At 43.6% G+C, this 13,628-nt stretch overlaps 1 long non-coding RNA gene across 1 annotated transcript in view; it reads left to right on the top strand.

The window, feature by feature from the left end:
• The first annotated feature begins 1,606 nt into the window (after nucleotides 1–1,606).
• The window catches only part of LOC146172358 (uncharacterized), a 70,805-nt gene continuing 58,783 nt past the window's right edge, over nucleotides 1,607–13,628 (top strand). The window contains exon 1 of the long non-coding RNA XR_014702524.1: nucleotides 1,607–1,708. This is a non-coding gene — a long non-coding RNA (uncharacterized LOC146172358). The remainder of the gene's footprint in view (nucleotides 1,709–13,628) is intronic.

Raw genomic sequence — 13,628 nt, forward strand, 5'->3', positions numbered from 1 at the left:
GCACGGTCCTTTTCGACTGCTTTGCACTTCAGATTTTGCAAACTTTCTGTAAAATGTGAAGGTTCAAAAAGTTTATCTACTTGGAGCACCAGAAAAGCTCCCACTTGATGCAATGAAATTTAATGTGTTTTTGCGGCTTCGCTCTTTGCGAAGTAAGGGAATCGCGGCAAGAGTTCCCAAAGGGAAAATAATTAAATTCCCTTGGAAGTATTTCACGTGTAATATCAACCTTGTTAACAATTATAGTCTGGTTAGTACTGCAAAGAGCACCCGCGGCAAGTAGCCCGATTATATATAGTCCGGTAAGCAGTATAGTTGCAAGTATATCCAGTCGATTACTCATATTTCATACCACACACTCAAAGAATAAACACGTATTATGCCCGCATTTGATTTCGGCATTATATTAATTGCTTGCGTATTAGATGCTCGTCATCTTTTTTCGCATTTTTCCGCTTTCTCTCGGTGCACTTTCTCTCGGTGCGCAGAACTGCATCATACCTGCCAATTCGACGCGCAATTATCAGTGCTTTTATTTTTGTTTGCTTGCTCCGTACCATTTGATGCCAGTAAAGCGTCCGCACTCAAGTGCCCACTATGGATGTATTACGTATGTGACAGGTTTAATTTTTCACATTTTCTTTGAAGTAATGCCGCAGCTGTACTCGATTTTTTTTTTTCATCTAAACAGCTGGTTCACCCTTTGGTTAGTGGCACGCAAACAAATGTCCGTGGTATACGTATATGTTAATCACGAACAAAGAATAAATGCTTGAGTCGCGTATACCTTGTTTATTTTTTTTCCGGTAAATACCACAGTGTTTTAAATTAGTACGGTAGTGAATAAATGTGTTTTGCTCGCACACTGTATTTGTAATTTATATAAGCGGTGATTAGGGCACATAAAGAACACCGATTAAAGAGATATATTACAGATTACTTACGATTTAAGATAAACGTCGTTATGTATTAATAAGCGCAAGCTGCAAAATGTAAGCAGGTGTTCGTAAATAGGGTTTGTAAAAAGTAAGTGTTCCTAAAGAGGCATTACGAAGCACAACTTTTGATTCGCATGTACACTGTTCTTCTCCGCGTGTTAATAGCGCTCCTGGGCAGTAGCCTTTATTCCCTTACGGGAAAAACGAATGCAAAACACCACGCTTCGTTGCAAACATTAAGTACAAATTGCTCATCTGGACGATTTGTAACTGTCCGCAGGAAGAAATGTTGAGAGTTTCAGATAGCGATTCAAACATCGCGCGCTGCTCCGAAGGACTACCCAAGCGTGCACGATGTCTCCAGATAGACGTAAAAGAATGGCAGGGATCAGTTTAAGCACCTGGAATAAGTTGCCTCTTTATAAATTATCACATTAACTGCGTAGCGTCTGAAAATCGCTCCAAAGAGAACCGCACCCCTCCTCTGTACCCCCGCTATCCCTCGGCCGCTACGCGCCGAGCGGCGAACGTGGCACCCCTGTTGCACGTCGCGCCCTCTCGCGGAAGTCGGTTCTTGTCATCGCAAAAGCGGCCCGCTCTCCGGCGCCGGTCGTCACACTGCACAATATTCTAGAGCACTATAGCTTCACGTTTCCGTGTTCTGCATTTTCTGCGCAGTTACAAATACCTACGGCTGTAATGCACTGCTAGCATTGTTTTTGCTGTGGATTGGTGCGGCTGGCACACTTTGTTCACCCGCCGATTCCAAAGTAAGTATTTCACCGAACTTTTGTTTCTTTAGTGGAACTTTTCGATGCACCGATGGTGCTGAGCTTTCGCGTAAGGAAACAGCTCTGTACAGCAGCCGAACGGTCGAGTGTTTTAGGCGAGACTGACAGGATGGCTCCGCGCCGACTAACTAAAGTGCAGCCTCAAGTCTGAAGGCCATCTTTCTCGGCATTACTGGACGCTGCGCCAGTAAGCCGCGCAACTTCTCTGTCTCTGATAAAGGAGTGCCTGCCCGAGCTTTAAAGGAGTTAATTTGTTAACCATGCGCAGCGTGCTGAGTTGTAAAGACTATACGAGAAAACTTTTTCACTCCTCGAGCCTATCGTGCGACACGCCTACACTTGTGAAAACGTCGCGAGTTTTTTTTTTTTTTTTTTTTAATGGACAGCCGCTCATCTTTCTCTCTTGAGCTTTACGGCAACTGCAGTTTCTAGAAGGAACGGCTGTAGCTACTAAATAACTAAAGGTTTAGTACTCTCCTTCAGCTTTGACAAACCAGGACAGCACCTTGCGCATGTTGGTTATGCATGTGGGACCGAACCGCGCAGAACAACCGAACAAGGAGATGAGAGAAAAAGAAAGTCAGCACTTGTCTTTTTCTTGACCCGTTGTTCTGCGCTGTTCTAGCACGAATTTTACATACCGCTGCCGCGATACAGTTGGGCTGTGAGCTCTGGTGCCTGCAACGGCTTCTTTTATGCAAAACAGGCATACTGGGAGGCCATGCAAGCCGCGGGCTCAAAAAAAAAAAAAAAGCACGAGCTGAGCAAAAGTGAGATGAAAACAAAATTGTTGTTGCTTTGTCCTTACAGATATTCAAAGGCTCCTCAGAACTTCACTGCATTATTGACTGCGAGATAATGCCAAAGCTACACTAGAACCATGCAGCACCTTATAGTGCATAATACTGAGCTTATGTCTCGCACTGAAAGCTCTTACCATGTTCTTAGATTATCATATTAAAGTAGCTTTAAACCCATGCTTGTTAATACAGTGATAGCCATAAATTGAATTTAGGGCATCATGCTCACATACAAGGCTTCTGATAACCGCTGGTCACATGATGTGGGCTATAGCAGAAACCTGTACCTGGTCATCTTACAAGCATTTGTGCAATTGATGCTTTTATGTGTTGTAAAAGTTTTTGTGTTCTGTTTCTGTATGGGAATGCTTTCCTTATTGAAGGCTAACATTTGGCTTGCTACAGCAAAACCTGTACCTAGTCATCCTAAAAACAGCACCGCAGTTGGTGCTTTTAGTGTGTTGTAAAAGTATTTGTGTTCTGCTTCTGTATGGCAATGCTTTTCTCGTTGAAGACTAGCATGAGGCTTCCAAAAATTTTTCAGATGCCATTTGCTGTAGAAGATTTCGTAGGCCAACAGGAAGCAGCACTTTGAGCATGGAAAACTGTCATCCACGGGGAAAAAACAGCAACATCCCTTTGCATTCTCATTTCTTTGGTAAGGCTAAAAGTGAGTATTATATCATTATCTATATTATTAATATTGAATCATGATTGTCAGTGTTGAAGTTGTTTGAGCGTGATGTTTTTAAACACACAGGACATCCCTTCGACATTAAGGTTTTAGCTTGTTTACATGTAGGATGTAGAACTGGTTTCAACAAACTTTATGCAGCAAATTCTTTTTACATTGTCCACCATGTTACTTTTTGTCATTGTCCATTGAAGTAAATAACCAGTATTTTATGTTTACACAGTCGTCCACTCTTAGCTTGAATGGGAATGTGCGGCATGCAGTTTGCAAAATAGCAATGCATCCATCACAGCCATGCATCAAGGCTAAGTGGCTTGTGCGTAGAGGAACCAGCTGCTCCAGCTTCACGTCATCTGCCTCTTTGCTCCGGTGTGCAAACGTGCATTGAGGTAAAGTGGTTTGTGTGTAGAGAAACCAGGAGCTTTTTTGTCACATCTGGCTGTTTGTTACGGTGTGCAGATGCGCATAGAGGCAAAATGGCTGATGTGTAGAGGGACCAGGAGCTGCTGCTTAACGTCCTTCGCCTCTTTACTACAGTGCACAGCCATGCATCAAGGCTAAGTGGCTTGTGCGTAGAGGAACCAGCTGCTCCAGCTTCACGTCATCTGCCTCTTTGCTCCGGTGTGCAAACGTGCATTGAGGTAAAGTGGTTTGTGTGTAGAGAAACCAGGAGCTTTTTTGTCACATCTGGCTGTTTGTTACGGTGTGCAGATGCGCATAGAGGCAAAATGGCTGATGTGTAGAGGGACCAGGAGCTGCTGCTTAACGTCCTTCGCCTCTTTACTACAGTGCACAGCCGTGCATTGATGCTAAGTGGCTTGTGCATGGAGGGCCCAGGAGCTGCAGACTCACGTCTGCCTCTTCGCTCAGGTACGCAGGTGCGTATTGAGGCAAAATGGCTTATGCATAGAGGGACCAAGAGCTGCTGTGTGGCGTAGTCTGTATATTTGCTATGGTGCGTATCGAAGTACAATGGGGGGGGGGGGGGGGGGGCTCATGTGTAAAGGTACCACGAGCTGCTGCGTCGTCGTCTGCCTCTTTACTATGGTGCGCAGGCATGCATCAAGGCAAAGTGGCTTATGCGTAGAAGGACCAGGAGCTGTTGCTTCACATCTGCTATGATGCGCAGCTGCGTATTGTGGGTGGTGGTGGAAAACATTTCCATCAGATACAAATACAGGAGGTTACTCACTAGCTGACCCTGAGGGGGCCTGTCCTGACAAAAACAAGGGGTCCCTAGTTTGGGACCCCAGTGGTGGTAGAGGGACTAGAGGCTGGTACTTCACGCTCTCTCCCTCTTCGCTACGGTGTGCGGCTGCGATGGTGCAGTGGCATCTCAAAAAGTGCATGCCACGCACTCGCATGTTCAGCCTGAGTGGACGACTGTGTGCCTGCTATAACTTTGTTATTCATAGAATAAACCTAGGCCGAGTTGAATAAATTATAGCTCACCTCATATGTGGTCAGCAAAGAATAGCCACTCCAGAAAATCTGATGAATTTACTGTCATAGGATTCTTATTCATATACATGCTACTGACAAGTCAGATTCTTCACCCTCAGAAATGCCAGAAAAACAACCAAGGGTGCGTCTGTAATAGTCTAGCTTGCTCTTTCTCTGCAGACTTGAGTCAGATCTCTGTTCCATTGCTGTGGGTGGGACAGGTGTGAATCTTTGATTTTAAGCTTGCAACAAGTATGTTATTGTAGTTTAAAGGCAAAACGGTACTAATAATCGTAGCCCCCCGTGGCCTTTATCCCCTTTTAATAGTGTTGCTAGACACTGAATTATTAGTTTACTCTGCACTGTTTCTGTCTAGTTAATGTGCGGAGACGTACATATATTTATATGACTTGGAGTTGTCGACTTTGCACTTCGAAACATTGTAGCGTTATCTGATGTGTTGCTTTCATTTCTTTAATGATTTCTGTAAGGGATCGGTGGGTATGCTAGGCACCATTATTAGTCTGCTCTTTTAGGGTCACCTGTTCAATGCCCAGCTGCGGCCGTCTCCCACTTGCCCTCGGACAGGAGGCGGAGAGACGCGCACAGAGAGGCAGCTACAGCAGCTACAGTGCTTAACGGAAACGTAGGCAGAGAGGGAAAGACGTCCCCTCTTCCGAGGACTTTGCTGTCGCACTCGAAGACGCGGGGACAGGCAGTTTGTTCTCGTTGCTGTGTCATGTAGGGGGCTCATTTTTATTTAAGGAGCTTTACGAACAGTATACAACTAAGGGGTCCTTAGTACTAAGCGTACTAAGGGGTCCTTAGTATGCTGACTGGACCCATCACCCGGAGGCAGCACAGCTTTGAAACGAGCACCTCTTTTGGAAGAACTGCTTATCGTTCAAAGAAAAAACACTGTCAGGTTGAAGAGTCTAAGGCCATCTTCCTTGTTGGGGAGCCCATAAAAGTGACAATTATTCAGTGCAGGCGCGCTGAGTGGGGTCTCGTTGAGGATTCCTACCCTGGATGTCAACAATGGTGGGAAATGGCGGCGTTGAAAAAGGGCAAGTGTGTAACAGTGACGGTATGATGCGGAGCAGGAGGATATGGGTTGGCTCTTCTGATGTGCTCCGCAATGGTGCTGACTCGGACGCCAATAATTGCAATAATTGCCCTGTAAAAGGAGCCGCCAAGTGTGCAAGCTTTGGGCAATGGTTGCACACGCGGGACACCGTTTTGATGGGTTCTAATTTTTTGTCTTTTTTTATTTCCTAGGGGAGAGAGTTTGGCATGTGACCTAGTGAGCCAATTATTTCGAGGTCCATTCTCTAAATTTCGTTTGTTGTGAAACGCATTTGTTGTCCCTTTTGCATTGCTTGTATTAGGGAGAGGGTGAAGAACCTTATGAAAGTGGAAAGACATGCCGAAATGTTTGTTAGCCGGTCATGTGTGAGTTCGTTGTCATTGGGGATGAGAAATGTGGGCGGAGTCCCGAAGTTAATGAAACGGCCCCGCGGCCTGGAGAACTCGTTCTGAGCTAGATTTTGATCTCTTTCCTCTTCGGCATAGATCATGGTCATTGTTTCACCTGTTGTAAATGCGTACATTCATGTATAATGTTTTCAGTTCATCTTCCTCTCCATGTGCAAGTTATTGTGGCCAGATGCAGTAAATTCGCTATTTTCATTTCTATATAACATGCCTTTCTGAAGATGGTGAGCTCTTTTGCCCAATCCTGTAAGAAAGCAGCAAAGCTCTCCCAAATCTTCCACAAAACTGTGTGATATCTTTAATGCTAACTGCGGCTTGGTGTCAAAACGTGTAGTTGAGGTAGATTTCTTCCCCCCCCCCCCCTCTTTTTGTTCGTTCAAATGAGGACCAGCGGACACTAACTCTTGCTTTTGTAATGCCCTAGGCCCCGCCTTAAGGCAGTGCTCCAATGTCAATACCATTTTTATAGCTATGGCTGTCCAACAGCACTAATGTCTTTTTTACACTTCTTTTACTAATCTCTTACCCAAGTGGTGGCTTATACTGCGGGGGCGAAAGTCTCTGGACAGTATGTCTGGAGATTTTGGACTAGAATCGCGATGTAAACGAATTGTGACCTTATTTCTCTTGCACACATGAAAGAACTAACGTTCAACTTTCACACCGAAAAGTATGGTCAGAGTCTCCTGGTCGATGTGAAAGTTATGTGCTTTGATTGCAGTTTGTGTAGTCCACACACATTTGTCCCCGATATTACATAGGGGCAAATTAGGCGCCTTTGCTGGGGCAGTTTCTTTGGCGCCCACTACCTTCCCCATAAAAAAGCTACAGTGTATCTTGTGAACAGCTGGCTGCATTTATAAAGACCATTATTTTTTTGTAATTTGTTGTGTGTAGTTGAGAAATCCATGACATACGTGCACAGCTGGTTGCCAGAATTGTGCAACCATATTTCAGTAACTAACATCCATGCTGCATGCTGCCGGTAATACATCAGGAGATTGTGGTTGTCAGCTTTTTGTGTTTTGTGTAACTATAAGCCTTGCTATTGTGATGTCATATATAGCGCTGTGGGTAAACAAATTTTACTTTTAACTCTTGTAGAAGCATGAACACTGCACAATCACTGCGGCGGGCTATGCTTCCACATTGGGCTTTAGCCACATGTCAAATGTCTATCTTTATTCTGCTGCAGCAGCTTGCATGTTATCAGATAAGCTACTTCGTCGCAGCTGCTCTAAGGAGACGCTTTCTAGACGCTTGTAGCCTAGATGTTGATGTCGATATACCCCTGACACGCCCAGGGAATGTCTTCGGTAGAGGGTACATGGAAACCAGCGAAATGTGCACTTTACAGAACAAAAAGGTAACAATTTTAAATGATGTTATTATTGATAACTTCTTTTCAGAGCAGGAACAATGACTTTAGAAATCTGCCTGTTAAACCGCTCAAAATGCAGGTTTCTGCCGTCAATGTGTACCTGTGTAATACTGCAATGCTCTGGCTGTGCTTTATGTTCATATACAGCATCCTTTATGCTTAGTTTCTCTGCATGTTCACTCCTTGTCTTGGGCATTGCTGAGGGCGCATAGCAGCAAGCATAACATGCCATGTTTGGTCAGAGTGGCATGTTCAAAGAGACGACATAAAAACATTAAAATACTGAATGCCAGGTTCTGGTCAAACTACGTTTGCATCTTTTGTTATTCTGCATGGGTTTTGCTGCAGTTATATGACCTTTCTATATAGTATGTGAGTTCTGAATGGAGATGCATGCATACAGTGTCATCTGGAAAAAGCAATTGAGAGAAACTGGCAGTTGCCCTTGGAGATGTGTAATCAAGGTTCAGCACAGATAACTTGAATTTCATTTTCCCTTCTATTGCAGGAGGAGCCCAACCTGCTCTTTCCATCTTACGCCTGAAAGACCAGCAACAGCTGATCGAGCAAATGCACAGGATGGTAACTGCTCCTGGAATCCCGGCCTGCGGAGGCCGCCCACAGAGAACTCGATCATCTTCTCGCTAATTCCGAAATATTAGGTTTCAATAAATACCTTTTCCTCCACCACCTCCCCAAGAGAAGAGCTGTCACGACCAAGGATAATTAAAAAAATTATTGAAGTAGATTCTTAATACTCCAGTTGGCCTGCATTTTATTATGCCATTCCTTAACATCGATATTTTTTAGTGTAGACTATTTATGCATGCAGTTTTTGCAATAAAGCAAAAAAAAAATGATTTTACAACCTCGCATGCTGGTATGCCTATGCACTTCGCATGTTTTCAGGAATGGTGCATTTGTGTAAAGCTCAGCTAGCATATGTGCCTCTTTGATGGAAGTTTTAATTGCACACTGCTGTTCAGTGCTTTGTGTGTGAAAGTAAAGCAGACAACAGGAAACTTGAACCTGTTGCATATTCTATTGTCTGCTTTACTCTCACGACAAAGGCATTGAGCACTAGTATGTGACTGAAATTTCCATGGCACATGCTTGCTGAGCTTTATACGAATGTTATTGGCAAGTTTTTACACCAATAGCGGGCCCTGCAAGCAAGTTCCGGGAAACGTCCGAATGTCCGCTTCCGGCTGTCCGCCGGACGTCCGTGGGACGCGATCCGGATCCACGAACGATAGTCCGACGGACGTCCGCTGTAGGTATATCGAACATAACCGGACTTCCGTCGGATGTCCGAAGGTCCGAAAACGGACGTCCGTCGGTCGACCGTCGGACGTCTATGGCCGTCTGGGTCCAGCACTTTCACGTACGGCTCGTCTACCCCATGATTTCGCAATGCCTGCATCACCGCCGAGGTTTCAACTGAGCGAAATGCTTTTTCGTAATCAATGAATGCTATGTATAAGGGCTGGTTATATTCCGAACATTTTTCTATCACCTAATTGATGGTATGGATATGATCGATAGTAGAGTATTGTTTCCGAAACCCTGCTTGATCCTGTGCTTGATTGCAGTCTAAGGTTGTCCTGATTTTATTAGCGATTACCTTAGTAAATACCTTATACGTAACAGACAGTAAGCTGATTGGTCTAATTTTTAAGGTCCTTAGAGTCCCCTTTCTTGTGAATGAGGGTAATGTTTGCATTCTTCCATGGTTCCGGTACCGTTGATGACACCAGGCACTGCGTATACAGGGTGGCCAGTTTTTCTAGCACGATATCCCCCCCGTCTTTCAGCAAATCTGTAGTTATCTGATCCTCTCCAGCTGCTTTCCCCCTTTTCATAGTTTCTATTGCTTTCTTAACCTCGTCTTCAGTCACTGGTGGAACGACTGACTGTTTTTCCCTACCGCCAATCTCATTACGGTCCTGACTACTTTCGCTACTGTAGAGATCAGTATAGAACTCCTGGGCTACTTTGACTGTCTTGTCCATATTTGTGATGACGTTGCCCGCCTTTTCCCTAAGTGCATACATCTGATTTTCGCCTATGCCCAATTTCTTCTTCACCGCTTTAAGGCTCTCTCCGTTCTTTACAGCATGCTCAATTTTCTCCATGGCATACTTCCTTTTATCGGCCACTTTGCGCTTATTAATTAGCTTTGATATCTCTGCCAAATCTGTCTGGTCTGTTGGATTGTCAGCTTTCATACTCTGGCGTTTCTTAATCAAATCTTTCGTCTCCTTAGACAGCTTACCGGCATCCTAACTATCCTACCGCCTACTTCTACAGTGCACTCAGTAATGATATCTCTGAAATTATTGTTAATTGCTTCTGGGGTAATGTCGCCATACTCAGTTAAAGTTGAATATCTATTCTGTAGCGAGATCCTGAACTCTTCTGTCATCCCCCTCACCGCTAATTCATTGATGGACTTCTTTCTTAGTAATCTGTTGCGTTCCTTCTTCAGATTTAGACTAATTCGGGACCTCACCACCCTGTGGTCATTAAATCGCACATTCGCGATTACCTCTACATCTTGCATAAAAGCGAGGGTTGAACACAGTTTGAAGTCAATTACATTTTTAGTCTCTCCGTTAGGACTTTTCCATTTCCATTTCCGGTTCTTCCGTTTGCTGAAAAAGGTATTCATGATTCTTAAGTCATTGCGCTCTGCAAACTGAACTAGCAACTCCCCCCTGCTATTCCTAGAACCGGTGCCATAGCCACCTACTGCCTGATCTCGTGCCTGCTTTTGCCTACCTTGGCATTGAAGTTGCCCATTAGTACAATATACTGCGTCTTTACTTTTCGCATTGCCGACTCTACATACTCGTAGAAGCTTTAAACTGCCTGGTCATCATAACTACATATAGGTGCATAGGCCCGTACAACCTTCAGTTTATAGCGCTTATTAAGCCTAATTACGATACCCGCTACCCTCTCATTATTACTATAGAATTCATCTATATTACGGGCTATATACTTATTAACAAGGACACCTAATCTTAGTTCTCGCTTCTCCGGTAAACCTCGATAACACAGTACATGCCCATCTTTGAGTACAATATATGCCTTATTCGGCCTCCTAGCCTCACTAAGCCCTATGATATCCCATTTCATACCGTCTAGTTCCTCTAACAGCACTGCTAAACTAGCTTCACTAGCTAGGGTTCTGTGCATGGATACAATGCATGAATATGTCTGCGCAACTTAATAGTGTTTACAGTACATGTCACATCGTAATTATGGTGCAGTGAGGCTTGCTGATGAATTAAACAGGCTGTGGTCATCATAAACCTCTCAGCAGCACCTTTCGACAATCATGTTCCTGACCTTTCAATAAGACAGCTTTCTCAGCCTCTCATTGCTAGAATGCATCAGTTCTTGCTCACAGCATATAAATACGATTACTATGATAAAGCTAACCATGAATGTCATTACGGTTTCTTCCCCTCCCCCTTATCTTCCTGTACTATATGCACAGCTTTCTTGACCTATCCACATCCAAATGAGAACAACTTAACGGAATAGTGAGGGCAAAATGAACTTGGTCTATACCAATAAATTACTGTGTTCTAATGCTGAAAGACAGGCCTTTTCTGTAGTAGAAGTTTTATAGATTAAAAAAATATGGAAACTAAAATAAAGCTAAGCCACCAATGACCGCTTTTATAAGTGAACCGCGGTGACGTTAGTTAATGTTTACTCGGGCAGATCTCCAATTCACGACTACACAGCCGTTCAGTACAAAATGATGATAATTGTGTTTTGCAGCATGAGCTGAATCTCGTAAGGGTTAAGGGGCTGTCCTGGTGAAATTTGTGAAGCCTACATGACATTTTCTGAATTGTGACTTTGTGGTCTGTGGATGTACAACAGTATAGTGCATGCGCAAAATGTAAAATTGCGTGCAAGCAAATTTTTTGTCTGAAGCCAGAGGCACTAAAGCTACTCTCTTGTCGTCAGAGTGCGACGCCATGCACCACGTGATGGGTGCATAATAAAACGCATATAAATGCACACGGCTGCTAATGTTATTTTAACCCATGGCAAGCTACACAGGTCAGCTTCCTTCGGCACTGCATTAAAAACTAAGCTATTGCTGCACCTAGACATCGCACGCATTTTACAGTCACTTTCTCATGCTGTGCATCGCCATCATCTTCAACTTCCACCTGTGCACAGTTTAGTCACAAAGCAAGACCATCCAGGCACCAAAGATTTGAACACGTGGTCACTTCACACAAACATTTTCTAGTACCCATTGTCATATGCCTTAGAGAAACTCTCCAAGGTTAAGCAGACTTGCAATAAAAAGTAATTATTCATTGCCATCCACCCGATGGCAGACATATTGGAACAAGAAAAGATATGCAGCTTTTTCAACCAACGAGTTTTTGATAAAGCTGCGTAGCTTTCCTTTGCAGCCGTATCGCTGTGCTTTGGCGGATGCTTATGAGTAATTATTCCCTCATTCTACTAGTCTTGTATGTCGGAGGGGGAGTAGATGGTAACGCTGGGGGCTTTCATCGGCCGAGTCCGTAACTCGATCTTCTTGGGCAGCTGTGCTGTGCTGCAGGCCACAACAATGTTTCAGACTGTTCTACGCCTTTTTCTCTGAGAGCAAAGCCTAGTGCCTACACTACCGGCCTAGGTCTAGAGCTTTCCATCACTTCATGCCTTTCGCCTGCAAATTCCACTAAGCTCATGTTGATTGATTCGCTAAGCTTACTCTACAAATAGTTATTTTGGTCACAACACCACAGGTGCAAATCAAATGGCAGGAGAAAATAAATGTTGCATTTAAATGTTTTTCGAGTAATAAATGAACCCTTTGCTGCCGAAAAAATCTCAACCTACCCGGAAGAACCCATATAATGTTTTTTTTTTTTTTAGAAAGTAGGATGAAACTATCTGCAGTGTTCCTTTAGGGAAGCAGCAGTGCAAAACTTATTTTTAACTGCAAGTATGTGAAAGCTGAGAAGCTATTCTATATCTAATTGATAACTTGACAAAAACATTGAGTGCTTGCAGATTAGTCCCATAGGCATCTGTAATTCAACGAACCTCCGAAGTTTACTACTTTCTTTTTTTTTTATATTCTGCCCATCAAAATCTCTCAGTTGTGTACAGTCCAGCCAAGGCACTGAGTGAAGGCATTCTCTTCATTAAAATCTCAAGAAATGCAATTGTGGGTGTGTTTTCTGTAAGTCTGTCTGCTTCTTACTAAACATGAAAATTCTAACAGTACTTAGCAATACACTAAGGGGCAGTTGCTGCTGGAGAAGAGTAAAAATACTGACATATTTTTGTAGATTTTCCCCTGTGATGAGAATAGTAACAGAATATCTGTTTTGCAAGATTTCATATTTTCTCTAAGCTGTGGGTGGTGGCGGCATTGCCATTGGCAAAATATTTTTCTTAGCTGTGATATCACCAGCCTTATTTAACTAATATCTATTCTTATAATTAGTAACTGAGTGCTTTAAACTACAGCTTTAATGAAACATATTCATCTTATTGAAATCATCTTCAGGGGCTCCCCCACGAACTAAAATTAGAGGAGAGGAGAGGTGTCAAAACCTGGGAATTCACAAAGTGCTTGCAAAAGTATGAACGGAGGTCTGGTTCCACCTGGAGCAGGCATGTCGCCTCCTTAGCGAGCAGAAGTTCTCGGAGCTCTAGTGTCGGCCGCCTGTTATTGTTTTTGTGACCGGTGGTAGACGTTGTTTTGTTGTGATTTCATTTAAATTTCTTGGAGTTGGGGGGGGGGGGGGACATGGATGCTATAAGTAGGATACAACTTAAAGAAAACAGCAGTTGCTAACAATGACCAATGAATGCTTCCTGGCATGTGTGTTACTCCACTGAATGGTAAACAATCAGTTTTTGATGTGTGAGTACACCAAAGCCAGAAGCATTGAAAGTATTCTTCAGCTTGTAATTTTGTCTGATGGTTAGCTGTTTATTTAGGTAACCAGAAAGACCTTAAACAGACTATTTTCTGTGACGAAGAAATTGTGCGTGGCAGTTACTGCAGACTTAAGTTGTATCCGAGACTATAGA

The sequence above is a fragment of the Amblyomma maculatum genome, unplaced genomic scaffold (assembly GCF_055883805.1).
Source record: "Amblyomma maculatum isolate TAMU_Amacu unplaced genomic scaffold, ASM5588380v1 scaffold_13, whole genome shotgun sequence".
Classification (NCBI taxonomy): Eukaryota; Metazoa; Arthropoda; class Arachnida; order Ixodida; family Ixodidae; genus Amblyomma; species Amblyomma maculatum.